The sequence below is a fragment of the Pelobates fuscus genome, chromosome 3 (genome assembly GCF_036172605.1).
Source record: "Pelobates fuscus isolate aPelFus1 chromosome 3, aPelFus1.pri, whole genome shotgun sequence".
Taxonomy (NCBI): domain Eukaryota; kingdom Metazoa; phylum Chordata; class Amphibia; order Anura; family Pelobatidae; genus Pelobates; species Pelobates fuscus.
The window spans coordinates 392,548,318-392,571,119 of record NC_086319.1 but is presented as its reverse complement, the minus strand read 5'-3'; the positions used below and the strand labels follow the sequence as shown (position 1 = coordinate 392,571,119).

The 22,802-nt window shown below is 39.2% G+C and overlaps 11 non-coding genes across 11 annotated transcripts; all 11 read right to left on the bottom strand.

Moving 5' to 3' along the window:
* Positions 1-2,941: 2,941 nt before the first annotated feature.
* On the bottom strand, positions 2,942-3,013 carry TRNAE-UUC (transfer RNA glutamic acid (anticodon UUC)). Its single transcript has one exon. It is a non-coding gene; the product is annotated as a tRNA-Glu (tRNA).
* Positions 3,014-6,721: 3,708 nt separating this feature from the next.
* TRNAE-UUC (transfer RNA glutamic acid (anticodon UUC)) lies at positions 6,722-6,793 on the bottom strand. Its single transcript has one exon. It is a non-coding gene; the product is annotated as a tRNA-Glu (tRNA).
* Positions 6,794-7,982: 1,189 nt separating this feature from the next.
* Positions 7,983-8,054, bottom strand: TRNAE-UUC (transfer RNA glutamic acid (anticodon UUC)). The gene has a single exon. It is a non-coding gene; the product is annotated as a tRNA-Glu (tRNA).
* Positions 8,055-9,244: 1,190 nt separating this feature from the next.
* Positions 9,245-9,316, bottom strand: TRNAE-UUC (transfer RNA glutamic acid (anticodon UUC)). Its single transcript has one exon. It is a non-coding gene; the product is annotated as a tRNA-Glu (tRNA).
* A 1,189-nt stretch (positions 9,317-10,505) lies between these two features.
* Positions 10,506-10,577, bottom strand: TRNAE-UUC (transfer RNA glutamic acid (anticodon UUC)). Its single transcript has one exon. It is a non-coding gene; the product is annotated as a tRNA-Glu (tRNA).
* A 1,189-nt stretch (positions 10,578-11,766) lies between these two features.
* On the bottom strand, positions 11,767-11,838 carry TRNAE-UUC (transfer RNA glutamic acid (anticodon UUC)). The gene has a single exon. It is a non-coding gene; the product is annotated as a tRNA-Glu (tRNA).
* A 1,189-nt stretch (positions 11,839-13,027) lies between these two features.
* Positions 13,028-13,099, bottom strand: TRNAE-UUC (transfer RNA glutamic acid (anticodon UUC)). Its single transcript has one exon. It is a non-coding gene; the product is annotated as a tRNA-Glu (tRNA).
* Positions 13,100-14,288: 1,189 nt separating this feature from the next.
* Positions 14,289-14,360, bottom strand: TRNAE-UUC (transfer RNA glutamic acid (anticodon UUC)). The gene has a single exon. It is a non-coding gene; the product is annotated as a tRNA-Glu (tRNA).
* A 2,449-nt stretch (positions 14,361-16,809) lies between these two features.
* On the bottom strand, positions 16,810-16,881 carry TRNAE-UUC (transfer RNA glutamic acid (anticodon UUC)). The gene has a single exon. It is a non-coding gene; the product is annotated as a tRNA-Glu (tRNA).
* A 2,451-nt stretch (positions 16,882-19,332) lies between these two features.
* TRNAE-UUC (transfer RNA glutamic acid (anticodon UUC)) lies at positions 19,333-19,404 on the bottom strand. Its single transcript has one exon. It is a non-coding gene; the product is annotated as a tRNA-Glu (tRNA).
* A 2,451-nt stretch (positions 19,405-21,855) lies between these two features.
* Positions 21,856-21,927, bottom strand: TRNAE-UUC (transfer RNA glutamic acid (anticodon UUC)). Its single transcript has one exon. It is a non-coding gene; the product is annotated as a tRNA-Glu (tRNA).
* Positions 21,928-22,802: the final 875 nt, after the last annotated feature.

Below are 22,802 nucleotides of genomic sequence, written 5' to 3'. Positions count from 1 at the left end.
TGTCTTGATGTTAATGCAAGGTGCATTGAATCTAATTTTTTGACATGTTTGCAAGACATGACTTCATTGGAAGGTCCTGGATTGGTAAAAAACGAATCTATCTGCATATAATCCTCAAGGGACGCTTTCTTGTGCTTTAGGCAGAAGCGACAATTTCCATTTCAAGCTAAAGTCATTTTTTCCCTGCCAAATAATAACATTTTGTTTATTGAATGTTGATGTGTTCTTTAGAAAAGTCCTGTTCTGTGCACATAAAATGTTACGTGTAGTAAATTCTCTCATCCAGGATGTATTGGAATACGATGTTTATTTCTATAATCTGACTAGGAGCAATCTTCAATCCAGTGCGGATAGAATAGTAAACCAGAGACATTAACTTATATTGGTGAGATTAAAAGGTGATTAAAGAAGAAAAGCTAAGGACAATTCCCATACCGGGAGTCGAACACGGGCCGCCTGGGTGAAAACCAGGAATCCTAACCGCTAGACCATATGGGAAGCTCTGTCACCCTTTCTCTAGAGTGGGTAACACAAGACAACCAAAAGTTCTTGGCATTTTGAAAGGTTTCCTAAAATGATTTGTTTTCACCTCTATGTCTGAAAAAACAGGAATCCTAAATGCCAGACCAAGTGAAAAGCTTAACTTATTTTGACACGGATCGGTTGACATAAGGAGAAGGTTGCCTGAAGATTATGCAAGAAAAGGAAGCTCTTGCAAAAAGACATTATCCTCTTTGGAGCGGGGTTAAACATTGAGCTATGTTTGGGAGCTCACAAACTCCACACTTCGCAAGATTCTTCATACATCTTCTGGAATAAATATATCACAGCACTGCATTGATAGGCTGCTTTAGGTCAAGAAAAGAAAGCCACCAAGCATTATGTTCTACCACCTGAGTGAAAAATCAAGAAGCACCTTAAGCAATACGCCAAATGAAAACCCTTGCCATGCCTGGTTAAATGGTAAATCGTTTAGCTTCTCTGGAGAATCTTTTGATTGACTGATTTTCCCATATAATGAAATGCTGGCATTTTTGGAGACCTTTTGGCACCTTTGCCGTCATGTTCCTTGTGTCCAAAAGATACTTGGGAGTAAAATCTATCACCGAAAAGAAAGGTTTTGGCAACCTTGTGGAAGCTAAAAGCACCCGTTCTAAAGTGCTCTTGGAGGAAGTAAGTTTTTGCAAAGGTGGCGTGGCCTTCTTTGATATCAGCAATATGCCTTAAAAGGGTTTAAACGAGTAAAACTATTAGAGCGTCAGTGTCTTGATGTTAATGCAAGGTGCATTGAATCTAATTTTTTGACATGTTTGCAAGACATGACTTAATTGGAAGGTCCTGGATTGGTAAAAAACTAATCTATCTGCATATAATCCTCAAGGGACGCTTTCTTGTGCTTTAGGCAGAAGCGACAATTTCCATTTCAAGCAAAAGTCATTTTTTCCCTGCCAAATAATAACATTTTGTTTATTGAATGTTGATGTGTTCTTTAGAAAAGTCCTGTTCTGTGCACATAAAATGTTACGTGTAGTAAATTCTCTCATCCAGGATGTATTGGAATACGATGTTTATTTCTATAATCTGACTAGGAGCAATCTTCAATCCAGTGCGGATAGAATAGTAAACCGGAGACATTAACTTATATGGGTGAGATTAAAATGTGACTAAAGAAGAAAAGCTAAGGACAATTCCCATACCGGGAGTCGAACCCGGGCGAAAACCAGGAATCCTAACCGCTAGACCATATGGGAAGCTCTGTCACCTTTTCTCTAGAGTGGGTAACACAAGACAGCCAAAAGTTCTTGGCATTTTGAAAGGTTTCCTAAAATGATTTGTTTTCACCTCTATGTCTGAAAAAACAGGAATCCTAAATGCCAGACCAAGTGAAAAGCTTAACTTATTTTGACACGGATCGGTTGACATAAGGAGAAGGTTGCCTGAAGATTATGCAAGAAAAGGAAGCTCTTGCAAAAAGGCATTATCCTCTTTGGAGCGGGGTTAAACATTGAGCTATGTTTGGGAGCTCACAAACTCCACACTTCGCAAGATTCTTCATACATCTTCTGGAATAAATATATCACAGCACTGCATTGATAGGCTGCTTTAGGTCAAGAAAAGAAAGCCACCAAGCATGATGTTCTACCACCTGAGTGAAAAATCAAGAAGAACCTTAAGCAATACGCCAAATGCAAGCCCTTGCCATGCCTGGTTAAATGGTAAATCGTTTAGCTTCTCTGGAGAATCTTTTGATTGACTGATTTTCCCATATAATGAAATGCTGGCATTTTTGGAGACCTTTTGGCACCTTTGCCGTCATGTTCCTTGTGTCCAAAAGATACTTGGGAGTAAAATCTGTCACCGAAAAGAAAGGTTTTGGCAACCTTGCGGAAGCTAAAAGTACCCGTTCTAAAGTGCTCTTGGAGGAAGTAAGTTTTTGCAAAGGTGGCGTGGCCTTCTTTGATATCAGCAATATGCCTTAAAAGGGTTTAAACGAGTAAAACTATTAGAGCGTCAGTGTCTTGATGTTAATGCAAGGTGCATTGAATCTAATTTTTTGACATGTTTGCAAGACATGACTTCATTGGAAGGTCCTGGATTGGTAAAAAACTAATCTATCTGCATATAATCCTCAAGGGACGCTTTCTTGTGCTTTAGGCAGAAGCGACAATTTCCATTTCAAGCTAAAGTCATTTTTTCCCTGCCAAATAATAACATTTTGTTTATTGAATGTTGATGTGTTCTTTAGAAAAGTCCTGTTCTGTGCACATAAAATGTTACGTGTAGTAAATTCTCTCATCCAGGATGTATTGGAATACGATGTTTATTTCTATAATCTGACTAGGAGCAATCTTCAATCCAGTGCGGATAGAATAGTAAACCGGAGACATTAACTTATATGGGTGAGATTAAAAGGTGATTAAAGAAGAAAAGCTAAGGACAATTCCCATACCGGGAGTCGAACCCGGGCCGCCTGGGTGAAAACCAGGAATCCTAACCGCTAGACCATATGGGAAGCTCTGTCACCTTTTCTCTAGAGTGGGTAACACAAGACAACCAAAAGTTCTTGGCATTTTGAAAGGTTTCCTAAAATGATTTGTTTTCACCTCTATGTCTGAAAAAACAGGAATCCTAAATGCCAGACCAAGTGAAAAGCTTAACTTATTTTGACACGGATCGGTTGACATAAGGAGAAGGTTGCCTGAAGATTATGCAAGAAAAGGAAGCTCTTGCAAAAAGGCATTATCCTCTTTGGAGCGGGGTTAAACATTGAGCTATGTTTGGGAGCTCACAAACTCCACACTTCGCAAGATTCTTCATACATCTTCTGGAATAAATATATCACAGCACTGCATTGATAGGCTGCTTTAGGTCAAGAAAAGAAAGCCACCAAGCATGATGTTCTACCACCTGAGTGAAAAATCAAGAAGAACCTTAAGCAATACGCCAAATGCAAGCCCTTGCCATGCCTGGTTAAATGGTAAATCGTTTAGCTTCTCTGGAGAATCTTTTGATTGACTGATTTTCCCATATAATGAAATCCTGGCATTTTTGGAGACCTTTTGGCACCTTTGCCGTCATGTTCCTTGTGTCCAAAAGATACTTGGGAGTAAAATCTGTCACCGAAAAGAAAGGTTTTGGCAACCTTGCGGAAGCTAAAAGTACCCGTTCTAAAGTGCTCTTGGAGGAAGTAAGTTTTTGCAAAGGTGGCGTGGCCTTCTTTGATATCAGCAATATGCCTTAAAAGGGTTTAAACGAGTAAAACTATTAGAGCGTCAGTGTCTTGATGTTAATGCAAGGTGCATTGAATCTAATTTTTTTACATGTTTGCAAGACATGACTTCATTGGAAGGTCCTGGATTGGTAAAAAACTAATCTATCTGCATATAATCCTCAAGGGACGCTTTCTTGTGCTTTAGGCAGAAGCGACAATTTCCATTTCAAGCAAAAGTCATTTTTTCCCTGCCAAATAATAAAAAAATTTTATTGAATGTTGATGTGTTCTTTAGAAAAGTCCTGTTCTGTGCACATAAAATGTTACGTGTAGTAAATTCTCTCATCCAGGATGTATTGGAATACGATGTTTATTTCTATAATCTGACTAGGAGCAATCTTCAATCCAGTGCGGATAGAATAGTAAACCGGAGACATTAACTTATATGGGTGAGATTAAAATGTGACTAAAGAAGAAAAGCTAAGGACAATTCCCATACCGGGAGTCGAACCCGGGCGAAAACCAGGAATCCTAACCGCTAGACCATATGGGAAGCTCTGTCACCTTTTCTCTAGAGTGGGTAACACAAGACAGCCAAAAGTTCTTGGCATTTTGAAAGGTTTCCTAAAATGATTTGTTTTCACCTCTATGTCTGAAAAAACAGGAATCCTAAATGCCAGACAAAGTGAAAAGCTTAACTTATTTTGACACGGATCGGTTGACATAAGGAGAAGGTTGCCTGAAGATTATGCAAGAAAAGGAAGCTCTTGCAAAAAGGCATTATCCTCTTTGGAGCGGGGTTAAACATTGAGCTATGTTTGGGAGCTCACAAACTCCACACTTCGCAAGATTCTTCATACATCTTCTGGAATAAATATATCACAGCACTGCATTGATAGGCTGCTTTAGGTCAAGAAAAGAAAGCCACCAAGCATGATGTTCTACCACCTGAGTGAAAAATCAAGAAGAACCTTAAGCAATACGCCAAATGCAAGCCCTTGCCATGCCTGGTTAAATGGTAAATCGTTTAGCTTCTCTGGAGAATCTTTTGATTGACTGATTTTCCCATATAATGAAATCCTGGCATTTTTGGAGACCTTTTGGCACCTTTGCCGTCATGTTCCTTGTGTCCAAAAGATACTTGGGAGTAAAATCTGTCACCGAAAAGAAAGGTTTTGGCAACCTTGCGGAAGCTAAAAGTACCCGTTCTAAAGTGCTCTTGGAGGAAGTAAGTTTTTGCAAAGGTGGCGTGGCCTTCTTTGATATCAGCAATATGCCTTAAAAGGGTTTAAACGAGTAAAACTATTAGAGCGTCAGTGTCTTGATGTTAATGCAAGGTGCATTGAATCTAATTTTTTTACATGTTTGCAAGACATGACTTCATTGGAAGGTCCTGGATTGGTAAAAAACGAATCTATCTGCATATAATCCTCAAGGGACGCTTTCTTGTGCTTTAGGCAGAAGCGACAATTTCCATTTCAAGCTAAAGTCATTTTTTCCCTGCCAAATAATAGCATTTTGTTTATTGAATGTTGATGTGTTCTTTAGAAAAGTCCTGTTCTGTGCACATAAAATGTTACGTGTAGTAAATTCTCTCATCCAGGATGTATTGGAATACGATGTTTATTTCTATAATCTGACTAGGAGCAATCTTCAATCCAGTGCGGATAGAATAGTATAGTAAACCAGAGACATTAACTTATATGGGTGAGATTAAAAGGTGATTAAAGAAGAAAAGCTAAGGACAATTCCCATACCGGGAGTCGAACACGGGCCGCCTGGGTGAAAACCAGGAATCCTAACCGCTAGACCATATGGGAAGCTCTGTCACCGTTTCTCTAGAGTGGGTAACACAAGACAACCAAAAGTTCTTGGCATTTTGAAAGGTTTCCTAAAATGATTTGTTTTCACCTCTATGTCTGAAAAAACAGGAATCCTAAATGCCAGACCAAGTGAAAAGCTTAACTTATTTTGACACGGATCGGTTGACATAAGGAGAAGGTTGCCTGAAGATTATGCAAGAAAAGGAAGCTCTTGCAAAAAGACATTATCCTCTTTGGAGCGGGGTTAAACATTGAGCTATGTTTGGGAGCTCACAAACTCCACACTTCGCAAGATTCTTCATACATCTTCTGGAATAAATATATCACAGCACTGCATTGATAGGCTGCTTTAGGTCAAGAAAAGAAAGCCACCAAGCATTATGTTCTACCACCTGAGTGAAAAATCAAGAAGCACCTTAAGCAATACGCCAAATGAAAACCCTTGCCATGCCTGGTTAAATGGTAAATCGTTTAGCTTCTCTGGAGAATCTTTTGATTGACTGATTTTCCCATATAATGAAATCCTGGCATTTTTGGAGACCTTTTGGCACCTTTGCCGTCATGTTCCTTGTGTCCAAAAGATACTTGGGAGTAAAATCTATCACCGAAAAGAAAGGTTTTGGCAACCTTGTGTAAGCTAAAAGCACCCGTTCTAAAGTGCTCTTGGAGGAAGTAAGTTTTTGCAAAGGTGGCGTGGCCTTCTTTGATATCAGCAATATGCCTTAAAAGGGTTTAAACGAGTAAAACTATTAGAGCGTCAGTGTCTTGATGTTAATGCAAGGTGCATTGAATCTAATTTTTTGACATGTTTGCAAGACATGACTTCATTGGAAGGTCCTGGATTGGTAAAAAACTAATCTATCTGCATATAATCCTCAAGGGACGCTTTCTTGTGCTTTAGGCAGAAGCGACAATTTCCATTTCAAGCAAAAGTCATTTTTTCCCTGCCAAATAATAAAAAAATTTCATTGAATGTTGATATGTTCTTTAGAAAAGTCCTGTTCTGTGCACATAAAATGTAACGTGTAGTAAATTTTCTCATCCAGGATGTATTGGAATACGATGTTTATTTCTATAATCTGACTAGGAGCAATCTTCAATCCAGTGCGGATAGAATAGTAAACCGGAGACATTAACTTATATGGGTGAGATTAAAAGGTGATTAAAGAAGAAAAGCTAAGGACAATTCCCATACCGGGAGTCGAACCCGGGCCGCCTGGGTGAAAACCAGGAATCCTAACCGCTAGACCATATGGGAAGCTCTGTCACCTTTTCTCTAGAGTGGGTAACACAAGACAGCCAAAAGTTCTTGGCATTTTGAAAGGTTTCCTAAAATGATTTGTTTTCACCTCTATGTCTGAAAAAACAGGAATCCTAAATGCCAGACCAAGTGAAAAGCTTAACTTATTTTGACACGGATCGGTTGACATAAGGAGAAGGTTGCCTGAAGATTATGCAAGAAAAGGAAGCTCTTGCAAAAAGGCATTATCCTCTTTGGAGCGGGGTTAAACATTGAGCTATGTTTGGGAGCTCACAAACTCCACACTTCGCAAGATTCTTCATACATCTTCTGGAATAAATATATCACAGCACTGCATTGATAGGCTGCTTTAGGTCAAGAAAAGAAAGCCACCAAGCATTATGTTCTACCACCTGAGTGAAAAATCAAGAAGCACCTTAAGCAATACGCCAAATGAAAACCCTTGCCATGCCTGGTTAAATGGTAAATCGTTTAGCTTCTCTGGAGAATCTTTTGATTGACTGATTTTCCCATATAATGAAATGCTGGCATTTTTGGAGACCTTTTGGCACCTTTGCCGTCATGTTCCTTGTGTCCAAAAGATACTTGGGAGTAAAATCTATCACCGAAAAGAAAGGTTTTGGCAACCTTGTGGAAGCTAAAAGCACCCGTTCTAAAGTGCTCTTGGAGGAAGTAAGTTTTTGCAAAGGTGGCGTGGCCTTCTTTGATATCAGCAATATGCCTTAAAAGGGTTTAAACGAGTAAAACTATTAGAGCGTCAGTGTCTTGATGTTAATGCAAGGTGCACTGAATCTAATTTTTTGACATGTTTGCAAGACATGACTTCATTGGAAGGTCCTGGATTGGTAAAAAACTAATCTATCTGCATATAATCCTCAAGGGACGCTTTCTTGTGCTTTAGGCAGAAGCGACAATTTCCATTTCAAGCAAAAGTCATTTTTTCCCTGCCAAATAATAAAAAATTTTCATTGAATGTTGATGTGTTCTTTAGAAAAGTCCTGTTCTGTGCACATAAAATGTAACGTGTAGTAAATTCTCTCATCCAGGATGTATTGGAATACGATGTTTATTTCTATAATCTGACTAGGAGCAATCTTCAATCCAGTGCGGATAGAATAGTAAACCGGAGACATTAACTTATATGGGTGAGATTAAAATGTGACTAAAGAAGAAAAGCTAAGGACAATTCCCATACCGGGAGTCGAACCCGGGCCACCTGGGTGAAAACCAGGAATCCTAACCGCTAGACCATATGGGAAGCTCTGTCACCTTTTTTCTAGAGTGGGTAACACAAGACAGCCAAAAGTTCTTGGCATTTTGAAAGGTTTCCTAAAATGATTTGTTTTCACCTCTATGTCTGAAAAAACAGGAATCCTAAATGCCAGACCAAGTGAAAAGCTTAACTTATTTTGACACGGATCGGTTGACATAAGGAGAAGGTTGCCTGAAGATTATGCAAGAAAAGGAAGCTCTTGCAAAAAGGCATTATCCTCTTTGGAGCGAGGTTAAACATTGAGCTATGTTTGGGAGCTCACAAACTCCACACTTCGCAAGATTCTTCATACATCTTCTGGAATAAATATATCACAGCACTGCATTGATAGGCTGCTTTAGGTCAAGAAAAGAAAGCCACCAAGCATGATGTTCTACCACCTGAGTCAAAAATCAAGAAGAACCTTAAGCAATACGCCAAATGCAAGCCCTTGCCATGCCTGGTTAAATGGTAAATCGTTTAGCTTCTCTGGAGAATCTTTTGATTGACTGATTTTCCCATATAATGAAATCCTGGCATTTTTGGAGACCTTTTGGCACCTTTGCCGTCATGTTCCTTGTGTCCAAAAGATACTTGGGAGTAAAATCTGTCACCGAAAAGAAAGGTTTTGGCAACCTTGCGGAAGCTAAAAGTACCCGTTCTAAAGTGCTCTTGGAGGAAGTAAGTTTTTGCAAAGGTGGCGTGGCCTTCTTTGATATCAGCAATATGCCTTAAAAGGGTTTAAACGAGTAAAACTATTAGAGCGTCAGTGTCTTGATGTTAATGCAAGGTGCATTGAATCTAATTTTTTGACATGTTTGCAAGACATGACTTCATTGGAAGGTCCTGGATTGGTAAAAAACTAATCTATCTGCATATAATCCTCAAGGGACGCTTTCTTGTGCTTTAGGCAGAAGCGACAATTTCCATTTCAAGCAAAAGTCATTTTTTCCCTGCCAAATAATAACATTTTGTTTATTGAATGTTGATGTGTTCTTTAGAAAAGTCCTGTTCTGTGCACATAAAATGTTACGTGTAGTAAATTCTCTCATCCAGGATGTATTGGAATACGATGTTTATTTCTATAATCTGACTAGGAGCAATCTTCAATCCAGTGCGGATAGAATAGTAAACCGGAGACATTAACTTATATGGGTGAGATTAAAAGGTGATTAAAGAAGAAAAGCTAAGGACAATTCCCATACCGGGAGTCGAACCCGGGCCGCCTGGGTGAAAACCAGGAATCCTAACCGCTAGACCATATGGGAAGCTCTGTCACCTTTTCTCTAGAGTGGGTAACACAAGACAGCCAAAAGTTCTTGGCATTTTGAAAGGTTTCCTAAAATGATTTGTTTTCACCTCTATGTCTGAAAAAACAGGAATCCTAAATGCCAGACCAAGTGAAAAGCTTAACTTATTTTGACACGGATCGGTTGACATAAGGAGAAGGTTGCCTGAAGATTATGCAAGAAAAGGAAGCTCTTGCAAAAAGGCATTATCCTCTTTGGAGCGGGGTTAAACATTGAGCTATGTTTGGGAGCTCACAAACTCCACACTTCGCAAGATTCTTCATACATCTTCTGGAATAAATATATCACAGCACTGCATTGATAGGCTGCTTTAGGTCAAGAAAAGAAAGCCACCAAGCATTATGTTCTACCACCTGAGTGAAAAATCAAGAAGCACCTTAAGCAATACGCCAAATGAAAACCCTTGCCATGCCTGGTTAAATGGTAAATCGTTTAGCTTCTCTGGAGAATCTTTTGATTGACTGATTTTCCCATATAATGAAATGCTGGCATTTTTGGAGACCTTTTGGCACCTTTGCCGTCATGTTCCTTGTGTCCAAAAGATACTTGGGAGTAAAATCTATCACCGAAAAGAAAGGTTTTGGCAACCTTGTGGAAGCTAAAAGCACCCGTTCTAAAGTGCTCTTGGAGGAAGTAAGTTTTTGCAAAGGTGGCGTGGCCTTCTTTGATATCAGCAATATGCCTTAAAAGGGTTTAAACGAGTAAAACTATTAGAGCATCAGTGTCTTGATGTTAATGCAAGGTGCACTGAATCTAATTTTTTGACATGTTTGCAAGACATGACTTCATTGGAAGGTCCTGGATTGGTAAAAAACTAATCTATCTGCATATAATCCTCAAGGGACGCTTTCTTGTGCTTTAGGCAGAAGCGACAATTTCCATTTCAAGCAAAAGTCATTTTTTCCCTGCCAAATAATAAAAATTTTTCATTGAATGTTGATGTGTTCTTTAGAAAAGTCCTGTTCTGTGCACATAAAATGTAACGTGTAGTAAATTCTCTCATCCAGGATGTATTGGAATACGATGTTTATTTCTATAATCTGACTAGGAGCAATCTTCAATCCAGTGCGGATAGAATAGTAAACCGGAGACATTAACTTATATGGGTGAGATTAAAATGTGACTAAAGAAGAAAAGCTAAGGACAATTCCCATACCGGGAGTCGAACCCGGGCCACCTGGGTGAAAACCAGGAATCCTAACCGCTAGACCATATGGGAAGCTCTGTCACCTTTTTTCTAGAGTGGGTAACACAAGACAGCCAAAAGTTCTTGGCATTTTGAAAGGTTTCCTAAAATGATTTGTTTTCACCTCTATGTCTGAAAAAACAGGAATCCTAAATGCCAGACCAAGTGAAAAGCTTAACTTATTTTGACACGGATCGGTTGACATAAGGAGAAGGTTGCCTGAAGATTATGCAAGAAAAGGAAGCTCTTGCAAAAAGGCATTATCCTCTTTGGAGCGGGGTTAAACATTGAGCTATGTTTGGGAGCTCACAAACTCCACACTTCGCAAGATTCTTCATACATCTTCTGGAATAAATATATCACAGCACTGCATTGATAGGCTGCTTTAGGTCAAGAAAAGAAAGCCACCAAGCATTATGTTCTACCACCTGAGTGAAAAATCAAGAAGAACCTTAAGCAATACGCCAAATGCAAACCCTTGCCATGCCTGGTTAAATGGTAAATCGTTTAGCTTCTCTGGAGAATCTTTTGATTGACTGATTTTCCCATATAATGAAATGCTGGCATTTTTGGAGACCTTTTGGCACCTTTGCCGTCATGTTCCTTGTGTCCAAAAGATACTTGGGAGTAAAATCTATCACCGAAAAGAAAGGTTTTGGCAACCTTGTGTAAGCTAAAAGCACCCGTTCTAAAGTGCTCTTGGAGGAAGTAAGTTTTTGCAAAGGTGGCGTGGCCTTCTTTGATATCAGCAATATGCCTTAAAAGGGTTTAAACGAGTAAAACTATTAGAGCGTCAGTGTCTTGATGTTAATGCAAGGTGCATTGAATCTAATTTTTTGACATGTTTGCAAGACATGACTTCATTGGAAGGTCCTGGATTGGTAAAAAACTAATCTATCTGCATATAATCCTCAAGGGACGCTTTCTTGTGCTTTAGGCAGAAGCGACAATTTCCATTTCAAGCAAAAGTCATTTTTTCCCTGCCAAATAATAAAAAAATTTCATTGAATGTTGATGTGTTCTTTAGAAAAGTCCTGTTCTGTGCACATAAAATGTAACGTGTAGTAAATTTTCTCATCCAGGATGTATTGGAATACGATGTTTATTTCTATAATCTGACTAGGAGCAATCTTCAATCCAGTGCGGATAGAATAGTAAACCGGAGACATTAACTTATATGGGTGAGATTAAAAGGTGATTAAAGAAGAAAAGCTAAGGACAATTCCCATACCGGGAGTCGAACCCGGGCCGCCTGGGTGAAAACCAGGAATCCTAACCGCTAGACCATATGGGAAGCTCTGTCACCTTTTCTCTAGAGTGGGTAACACAAGACAGCCAAAAGTTCTTGGCATTTTGAAAGGTTTCCTAAAATGATTTGTTTTCACCTCTATGTCTGAAAAAACAGGAATCCTAAATGCCAGACCAAGTGAAAAGCTTAACTTATTTTGACACGGATCGGTTGACATAAGGAGAAGGTTGCCTGAAGATTATGCAAGAAAAGGAAGCTCTTGCAAAAAGGCATTATCCTCTTTGGAGCGGGGTTAAACATTGAGCTATGTTTGGGAGCTCACAAACTCCACACTTCGCAAGATTCTTCATACATCTTCTGGAATAAATATATCACAGCACTGCATTGATAGGCTGCTTTAGGTCAAGAAAAGAAAGCCACCAAGCATTATGTTCTACCACCTGAGTGAAAAATCAAGAAGAACCTTAAGCAATACGCCAAATGCAAACCCTTGCCATGCCTGGTTAAATGGTAAATCGTTTAGCTTCTCTGGAGAATCTTTTGATTGACTGATTTTCCCATATAATGAAATGCTGGCATTTTTGGAGACCTTTTGGCACCTTTGCCGTCATGTTCCTTGTGTCCAAAAGATACTTGGGAGTAAAATCTATCACCGAAAAGAAAGGTTTTGGCAACCTTGTGTAAGCTAAAAGCACCCGTTCTAAAGTGCTCTTGGAGGAAGTAAGTTTTTGCAAAGGTGGCGTGGCCTTCTTTGATATCAGCAATATGCCTTAAAAGGGTTTAAACGAGTAAAACTATTAGAGCGTCAGTGTCTTGATGTTAATGCAAGGTGCATTGAATCTAATTTTTTGACATGTTTGCAAGACATGACTTCATTGGAAGGTCCTGGATTGGTAAAAAACTAATCTATCTGCATATAATCCTCAAGGGACGCTTTCTTGTGCTTTAGGCAGAAGCGACAATTTCCATTTCAAGCAAAAGTCATTTTTTCCCTGCCAAATAATAAAACAATTTCATTGAATGTTGATGTGTTCTTTAGAAAAGTCCTGTTCTGTGCACATAAAATGTAACGTGTAGTAAATTTTCTCATCCAGGATGTATTGGAATACGATGTTTATTTCTATAATCTGACTAGGAGCAATCTTCAATCCAGTGCGGATAGAATAGTAAACCGGAGACATTAACTTATATGGGTGAGATTAAAAGGTGATTAAAGAAGAAAAGCTAAGGACAATTCCCATACCGGGAGTCGAACCCGGGCCGCCTGGGTGAAAACCAGGAATCCTAACCGCTAGACCATATGGGAAGCTCTGTCACCTTTTCTCTAGAGTGGGTAACACAAGACAGCCAAAAGTTCTTGGCATTTTGAAAGGTTTCCTAAAATGATTTGTTTTCACCTCTATGTCTGAAAAAACAGGAATCCTAAATGCCAGACCAAGTGAAAAGCTTAACTTATTTTGACACGGATCGGTTGACATAAGGAGAAGGTTGCCTGAAGATTATGCAAGAAAAGGAAGCTCTTGCAAAAAGGCATTATCCTCTTTGGAGCGGGGTTAAACATTGAGCTATGTTTGGGAGCTCACAAACTCCACACTTCGCAAGATTCTTCATACATCTTCTGGAATAAATATATCACAGCACTGCATTGATAGGCTGCTTTAGGTCAAGAAAAGAAAGCCACCAAGCATTATGTTCTACCACCTGAGTGAAAAATCAAGAAGCACCTTAAGCAATACGCCAAATGAAAACCCTTGCCATGCCTGGTTAAATGGTAAATCGTTTAGCTTCTCTGGAGAATCTTTTGATTGACTGATTTTCCCATATAATGAAATGCTGGCATTTTTGGAGACCTTTTGGCACCTTTGCCGTCATGTTCCTTGTGTCCAAAAGATACTTGGGAGTAAAATCTATCACCGAAAAGAAAGGTTTTGGCAACCTTGTGGAAGCTAAAAGCACCCGTTCTAAAGTGCTCTTGGAGGAAGTAAGTTTTTGCAAAGGTGGCGTGGCCTTCTTTGATATCAGCAATATGCCTTAAAAGGGTTTAAACGAGTAAAACTATTAGAGCGTCAGTGTCTTGATGTTAATGCAAGGTGCACTGAATCTAATTTTTTGACATGTTTGCAAGACATGACTTCATTGGAAGGTCCTGGATTGGTAAAAAACTAATCTATCTGCATATAATCCTCAAGGGACGCTTTCTTGTGCTTTAGGCAGAAGCGACAATTTCCATTTCAAGCAAAAGTCATTTTTTCCCTGCCAAATAATAAAATTTTTTCATTGAATGTTGATGTGTTCTTTAGAAAAGTCCTGTTCTGTGCACATAAAATGTAACGTGTAGTAAATTCTCTCATCCAGGATGTATTGGAATACGATGTTTATTTCTATAATCTGACTAGGAGCAATCTTCAATCCAGTGCGGATAGAATAGTAAACCGGAGACATTAACTTATATGGGTGAGATTAAAATGTGACTAAAGAAGAAAAGCTAAGGACAATTCCCATACCGGGAGTCGAACCCGGGCCACCTGGGTGAAAACCAGGAATCCTAACCGCTAGACCATATGGGAAGCTCTGTCACCTTTTTTCTAGAGTGGGTAACACAAGACAGCCAAAAGTTCTTGGCATTTTGAAAGGTTTCCTAAAATGATTTGTTTTCACCTCTATGTCTGAAAAAACAGGAATCCTAAATGCCAGACCAAGTGAAAAGCTTAACTTATTTTGACACGGATCGGTTGACATAAGGAGAAGGTTGCCTGAAGATTATGCAAGAAAAGGAAGCTCTTGCAAAAAGGCATTATCCTCTTTGGAGCGGGGTTAAACATTGAGCTATGTTTGGGAGCTCACAAACTCCACACTTCGCAAGATTCTTCATACATCTTCTGGAATAAATATATCACAGCACTGCATTGATAGGCTGCTTTAGGTCAAGAAAAGAAAGCCACCAAGCATTATGTTCTACCACCTGAGTGAAAAATCAAGAAGCACCTTAAGCAATACGCCAAATGCAAGCCCTTGCCATGCCTGGTTAAATGGTAAATCGTTTAGCTTCTCTGGAGAATCTTTTGATTGACTGATTTTCCCATATAATGAAATCCTGGCATTTTTGGAGACCTTTTGGCACCTTTGCCGTCATGTTCCTTGTGTCCAAAAGATACTTGGGAGTAAAATCTGTCACCGAAAAGAAAGGTTTTGGCAACCTTGCGGAAGCTAAAAGTACCCGTTCTAAAGTGCTCTTGGAGGAAGTAAGTTTTTGCAAAGGTGGCGTGGCCTTCTTTGATATCAGCAATATGCCTTAAAAGGGTTTAAATGAGTAAAACTATTAGAGCGTCAGTGTCTTGATGTTAATGCAAGGTGCATTGAATCTAATTTTTTGACATGTTTGCAAGACATGACTTCATTGGAAGGTCCTGGATTGGTAAAAAACTAATCTATCTGCATATAATCCTCAAGGGACGCTTTCTTGTGCTTTAGGCAGAAGCGACAATTTCCATTTCAAGCAAAAGTCATTTTTACCTGCCAAATAATAACATTTTGTTTATTGAATGTTGATGTGTTCTTTAGAAAAGTCCTGTTCTGTGCACATAAAATGTTACGTGTAGTAAATTCTCTCATCCAGGATGTATTGGAATACGATGTTTATTTCTATAATCTGACTAGGAGCAATCTTCAATCCAGTGCGGATAGAATAGTAAACCGGAGACATTAACTTATATGGGTGAGATTAAAATGTGACTAAAGAAGAAAAGCTAAGGACAATTCCCATACCGGGAGTCGAACCCGGGCCGCTGGGTGAAAACCAGGAATCCTAACCGCTAGACCATATAGGAAGCTCTGTCACCTTTTCTCTAGAGTGGGTAACACAAGACAACCAAAAGTTCTTGGCATTTTGAAAGGTTTCCTAAAATGATTTGTTTTCACCTCTATGTCTGAAAAAACAGGAATCCTAAATGCCAGACCAAGTGAAAAGCTTAACTTATTTTGACACGGATCGGTTGACATAAGGAGAAGGTTGCCTGAAGATTATGCAAGAAAAGGAAGCTCTTGCAAAAAGGCATTATCCTCTTTGGAGCGGGGTTAAACATTGAGCTATGTTTGGGAGCTCACAAACTCCACACTTCGCAAGATTCTTCATACATCTTCTGGAATAAATATATCACAGCACTGCATTGATAGGCTGCTTTAGGTCAAGAAAAGAAAGCCACCAAGCATTATGTTCTACCACCTGAGTGAAAAATCAAGAAGCACCTTAAGCAATACGCCAAATGAAAACCCTTGCCATGCCTGGTTAAATGGTAAATCGTTTAGCTTCTCTGGAGAATCTTTTGATTGACTGATTTTCCCATATAATGAAATGCTGGCATTTTTGGAGACCTTTTGGCACCTTTGCCGTCATGTTCCTTGTGTCCAAAAGATACTTGGGAGTAAAATCTATCACCGAAAAGAAAGGTTTTGGCAACCTTGTGGAAGCTAAAAGCACCCGTTCTAAAGTGCTCTTGGAGGAAGTAAGTTTTTGCAAAGGTGGCGTGGCCTTCTTTGATATCAGCAATATGCCTTAAAAGGGTTTAAACGAGTAAAACTATTAGAGCGTCAGTGTCTTGATGTTAATGCAAGGTGCACTGAATCTAATTTTTTGACATGTTTGCAAGACATGACTTCATTGGAAGGTCCTGGATTGGTAAAAAACTAATCTATCTGCATATAATCCTCAAGGGACGCTTTCTTGTGCTTTAGGCAGAAGCGACAATTTCCATTTCAAGCAAAAGTCATTTTTTCCCTGCCAAATAATAAAAAATTTTCATTGAATGTTGATGTGTTCTTTAGAAAAGTCCTGTTCTGTGCACATAAAATGTAACGTGTAGTAAATTCTCTCATGCAGGATGTATTGGAATACGATGTTTATTTCTATAATCTGACTAGGAGCAATCTTCAATCCAGTGCGGATAGAATAGTAAACCAGAGACATTAACTTATATGGGTGAGATTAAAATGTGACTAAAGAAGAAAAGCTAAGGACAATTCCCATACCGGGAGTCGAACCCGGGCCACCTGGGTGAAAACCAGGAATCCTAACCGCTAGACCATATGGGAAGCTCTGTCACCTTTTTTCTAGAGTGGGTAACACAAGACAGCCAAAAGTTCTTGGCATTTTGAAAGGTTTCCTAAAATGATTTGTTTTCACCTCTATGTCTGAAAAAACAGGAATCCTAAATGCCAGACCAAGTGAAAAGCTTAACTTATTTTGACACGGATCGGTTGACATAAGGAGAAGGTTGCCTGAAGATTATGCAAGAAAAGGAAGCTCTTGCAAAAAGGCATTATCCTCTTTGGAGCGGGGTTAAACATTGAGCTATGTTTGGGAGCTCACAAACTCCACACTTCGCAAGATTCTTCATACATCTTCTGGAATAAATATATCACAGCACTGCATTGATAGGCTGCTTTAGGTCAAGAAAAGAAAGCCACCAAGCATTATGTTCTACCACCTGAGTGAAAAATCAAGAAGCACCTTAAGCAATACGCCAAATGCAAGCCCTTGCCATGCCTGGTTAAATGGTAAATCGTTTAGCTTCTCTGGAGAATCTTTTGATTGACTGATTTTCCCATATAATGAAATCCTGGCATTTTTGGAGACCTTTTGGCACCTTTGCCGTCATGTTCCTTGTGTCCAAAAGATACTTGGGAGTAAAATCTGTCACCGAAAAGAAAGGTTTTGGCAACCTTGCGGAAGCTAAAAGTACCCGTTCTAAAGTGCTCTTGGAGGAAGTAAGTTTTTGCAAAGGTGGCGTGGCCTTCTTTGATATCAGCAATATGCCTTAAAAGGGTTTAAACGAGTAAAACTATTAGAGCGTCAGTGTCTTGATGTTAATGCAAGGTGCATTGAATCTAATTTTTTGACATGTTTGCAAGACATGACTTCATTGGAAGGTCCTGGATTGGTAAAAAACTAATCTATCTGCATATAATCCTCAAGGGACGCTTTCTTGTGCTTTAGGCAGAAGCGACAATTTCCATTTCAAGCAAAAGTCATTTTTCCCTGCCAAATAATAACATTTTGTTTATTGAATGTTGATGTGTTCTTTAGAAAAGTCCTGTTCTGTGCACATAAAATGTTACGTGTAGTAAATTCTCTCATCCAGGATGTATTGGAATACGATGTTTATTTCTATAATCTGACTAGGAGCAATCTTCAATCCAGTGCGGATAGAATAGTAAACCAGAGACATTAACTTATATGGGTGAGATTAAAAGGTGATTAAAGAAGAAAAGCTAAGGACAATTCCCATACCGGGAGTCGAACACGGGCCGCCTGGGTGAAAACCAGGAATCCTAACCGCTAGACCATATGGGAAACTCTGTCACCCTTTCTCTAGAGTGGGTAACACAAGACAACCAAAAGTTCTTGGCATTTTGAAAGGTTTCCTAAAATGATTTGTTTTCACCTCTATGTCTGAAAAAACAGGAATCCTAAATGCCAGACCAAGTGAAAAGCTTAACTTATTTTGACACGGATCGGTTGACATAAGGAGAAGGTTGCCTGAAGATTATGCAAGAAAAGGAAGCTCTTGCAAAAAGACATTATCCTCTTTGGAGCGGGGTTAAACATTGAGCTATGTTTGGGAGCTCACAAACTCCACACTTCGCAAGATTCTTCATACATCTTCTGGAATAAATATATCACAGCACTGCATTGATAGGCTGCTTTAGGTCAAGAAAAGAAAGCCACCAAGCATTATGTTCTACCACCTGAGTGAAAAATCAAGAAGCACCTTAAGCAATACGCCAAATGAAAACCCTTGCCATGCCTGGTTAAATGGTAAATCGTTTAGCTTCTCTGGAGAATCTTTTGATTGACTGATTTTCCCATATAATGAAATGCTGGCATTTTTGGAGACCTTTTGGCACCTTTGCCGTCATGTTCCTTGTGTCCAAAAGATACTTGGGAGTAAAATCTATCACCGAAAAGAAAGGTTTTGGCAACCTTGTGGAAGCTAAAAGCACCCGTTCTAAAGTGCTCTTGGAGGAAGTAAGTTTTTGCAAAGGTGGCGTGGCCTTCTTTGATATCAGCAATATGCCTTAAAAGGGTTTAAACGAGTAAAACTATTAGAGCGTCAGTGTCTTGATGTTAATGCAAGGTGCATTGAATCTAATTTTTTGACATGTTTGCAAGACATGACTTAATTGGAAGGTCCTGGATTGGTAAAAAACTAATCTATCTGCATATAATCCTCAAGGGACGCTTTCTTGTGCTTTAGGCAGAAGCGACAATTTCCATTTCAAGCAAAAGTCATTTTTTCCCTGCCAAATAATAACATTTTGTTTATTGAATGTTGATGTGTTCTTTAGAAAAGTCCTGTTCTGTGCACATAAAATGTTACGTGTAGTAAATTCTCTCATCCAGGATGTATTGGAATACGATGTTTATTTCTATAATCTGACTAGGAGCAATCTTCAATCCAGTGCGGATAGAATAGTAAACCGGAGACATTAACTTATATGGGTGAGATTAAAAGGTGATTAAAGAAGAAAAGCTAAGGACAATTCCCATACCGGGAGTCGAACCCGGGCCGCCTGGGTGAAAACCAGGAATCCTAACCGCTAGACCATATGGGAAGCTCTGTCACCTTTTCTCTAGAGTGGGTAACACAAGACAACCAAAAGTTCTTGGCATTTTGAAAGGTTTCCTAAAATGATTTGTTTTCACCTCTATGTCTGAAAAAACAGGAATCCTAAATGCCAGACCAAGTGAAAAGCTTAACTTATTTTGACACGGATCGGTTGACATAAGGAGAAGGTTGCCTGAAGATTATGCAAGAAAAGGAAGCTCTTGCAAAAAGGCATTATCCTCTTTGGAGCGGGGTTAAACATTGAGCTATGTTTGGGAGCTCACAAACTCCACACTTCGCAAGATTCTTCATACATCTTCTGGAATAAATATATCACAGCACTGCATTGATAGGCTGCTTTAGGTCAAGAAAAGAAAGCCACCAAGCATTATGTTCTACCACCTGAGTGAAAAATCAAGAAGCACCTTAAGCAATACGCCAAATGAAAACCCTTGCCATGCCTGGTTAAATGGTAAATCGTTTAGCTTCTCTGGAGAATCTTTTGATTGACTGATTTTCCCATATAATGAAATGCTGGCATTTTTGGAGACCTTTTGGCACCTTTGCCGTCATGTTCCTTGTGTCCAAAAGATACTTGGGAGTAAAATCTATCACCGAAAAGAAAGGTTTTGGCAACCTTGTGGAAGCTAAAAGCACCCGTTCTAAAGTGCTCTTGGAGGAAGTAAGTTTTTGCAAAGGTGGCGTGGCCTTCTTTGATATCAGCAATATGCCTTAAAAGGGTTTAAACGAGTAAAACTATTAGAGCGTCAGTGTCTTGATGTTAATGCAAGGTGCACTGAATCTAATTTTTTGACATGTTTGCAAGACATGACTTCATTGGAAGGTCCTGGATTGGTAAAAAACTAATCTATCTGCATATAATCCTCAAGGGACGCTTTCTTGTGCTTTAGGCAGAAGCGACAATTTCCATTTCAAGCAAAAGTCATTTTTTCCCTGCCAAATAATAAAATTTTTTCATTGAATGTTGATGTGTTCTTTAGAAAAGTCCTGTTCTGTGCACATAAAATGTAACGTGTAGTAAATTCTCTCATCCAGGATGTATTGGAATACGATGTTTATTTCTATAATCTGACTAGGAGCAATCTTCAATCCAGTGCGGATAGAATAGTAAACCAGAGACATTAACTTATATGGGTGAGATTAAAAGGTGATTAAAGAAGAAAAGCTAAGGACAATTCCCATACCGGGAGTCGAACACGGGCCGCCTGGGTGAAAACCAGGAATCCTAACCGCTAGACCATATGGGAAACTCTGTCACCCTTTCTCTAGAGTGGGTAACACAAGACAACCAAAAGTTCTTGGCATTTTGAAAGGTTTCCTAAAATGATTTGTTTTCACCTCTATGTCTGAAAAAACAGGAATCCTAAATGCCAGACCAAGTGAAAAGCTTAACTTATTTTGACACGGATCGGTTGACATAAGGAGAAGGTTGCCTGAAGATTATGCAAGAAAAGGAAGCTCTTGCAAAAAGACATTATCCTCTTTGGAGCGGGGTTAAACATTGAGCTATGTTTGGGAGCTCACAAACTCCACACTTCGCAAGATTCTTCATACATCTTCTGGAATAAATATATCACAGCACTGCATTGATAGGCTGCTTTAGGTCAAGAAAAGAAAGCCACCAAGCATTATGTTCTACCACCTGAGTGAAAAATCAAGAAGCACCTTAAGCAATACGCCAAATGAAAACCCTTGCCATGCCTGGTTAAATGGTAAATCGTTTAGCTTCTCTGGAGAATCTTTTGATTGACTGATTTTCCCATATAATGAAATGCTGGCATTTTTGGAGACCTTTTGGCACCTTTGCCGTCATGTTCCTTGTGTCCAAAAGATACTTGGGAGTAAAATCTATCACCGAAAAGAAAGGTTTTGGCAACCTTGTGGAAGCTAAAAGCACCCGTTCTAAAGTGCTCTTGGAGGAAGTAAGTTTTTGCAAAGGTGGCGTGGCCTTCTTTGATATCAGCAATATGCCTTAAAAGGGTTTAAACGAGTAAAACTATTAGAGCGTCAGTGTCTTGATGTTAATGCAAGGTGCATTGAATCTAATTTTTTGACATGTTTGCAAGACATGACTTAATTGGAAGGTCCTGGATTGGTAAAAAACTAATCTATCTGCATATAATCCTCAAGGGACGCTTTCTTGTGCTTTAGGCAGAAGCGACAATTTCCATTTCAAGCAAAAGTCATTTTTTCCCTGCCAAATAATAACATTTTGTTTATTGAATGTTGATGTGTTCTTTAGAAAAGTCCTGTTCTGTGCACATAAAATGTTACGTGTAGTAAATTCTCTCATCCAGGATGTATTGGAATACGATGTTTATTTCTATAATCTGACTAGGAGCAATCTTCAATCCAGTGCGGATAGAATAGTAAACCGGAGACATTAACTTATATGGGTGAGATTAAAAGGTGATTAAAGAAGAAAAGCTAAGGACAATTCCCATACCGGGAGTCGAACCCGGGCCGCCTGGGTGAAAACCAGGAATCCTAACCGCTAGACCATATGGGAAGCTCTGTCACCTTTTCTCTAGAGTGGGTAACACAAGACAACCAAAAGTTCTTGGCATTTTGAAAGGTTTCCTAAAATGATTTGTTTTCACCTCTATGTCTGAAAAAACAGGAATCCTAAATGCCAGACCAAGTGAAAAGCTTAACTTATTTTGACACGGATCGGTTGACATAAGGAGAAGGTTGCCTGAAGATTATGCAAGAAAAGGAAGCTCTTGCAAAAAGGCATTATCCTCTTTGGAGCGGGGTTAAACATTGAGCTATGTTTGGGAGCTCACAAACTCCACACTTCGCAAGATTCTTCATACATCTTCTGGAATAAATATATCACAGCACTGCATTGATAGGCTGCTTTAGGTCAAGAAAAGAAAGCCACCAAGCATTATGTTCTACCACCTGAGTGAAAAATCAAGAAGCACCTTAAGCAATACGCCAAATGAAAACCCTTGCCATGCCTGGTTAAATGGTAAATCGTTTAGCTTCTCTGGAGAATCTTTTGATTGACTGATTTTCCCATATAATGAAATGCTGGCATTTTTGGAGACCTTTTGGCACCTTTGCCGTCATGTTCCTTGTGTCCAAAAGATACTTGGGAGTAAAATCTATCACCGAAAAGAAAGGTTTTGGCAACCTTGTGGAAGCTAAAAGCACCCGTTCTAAAGTGCTCTTGGAGGAAGTAAGTTTTTGCAAAGGTGGCGTGGCCTTCTTTGATATCAGCAATATGCCTTAAAAGGGTTTAAACGAGTAAAACTATTAGAGCGTCAGTGTCTTGATGTTAATGCAAGGTGCACTGAATCTAATTTTTTGACATGTTTGCAAGACATGACTTCATTGGAAGGTCCTGGATTGGTAAAAAACTAATCTATCTGCATATAA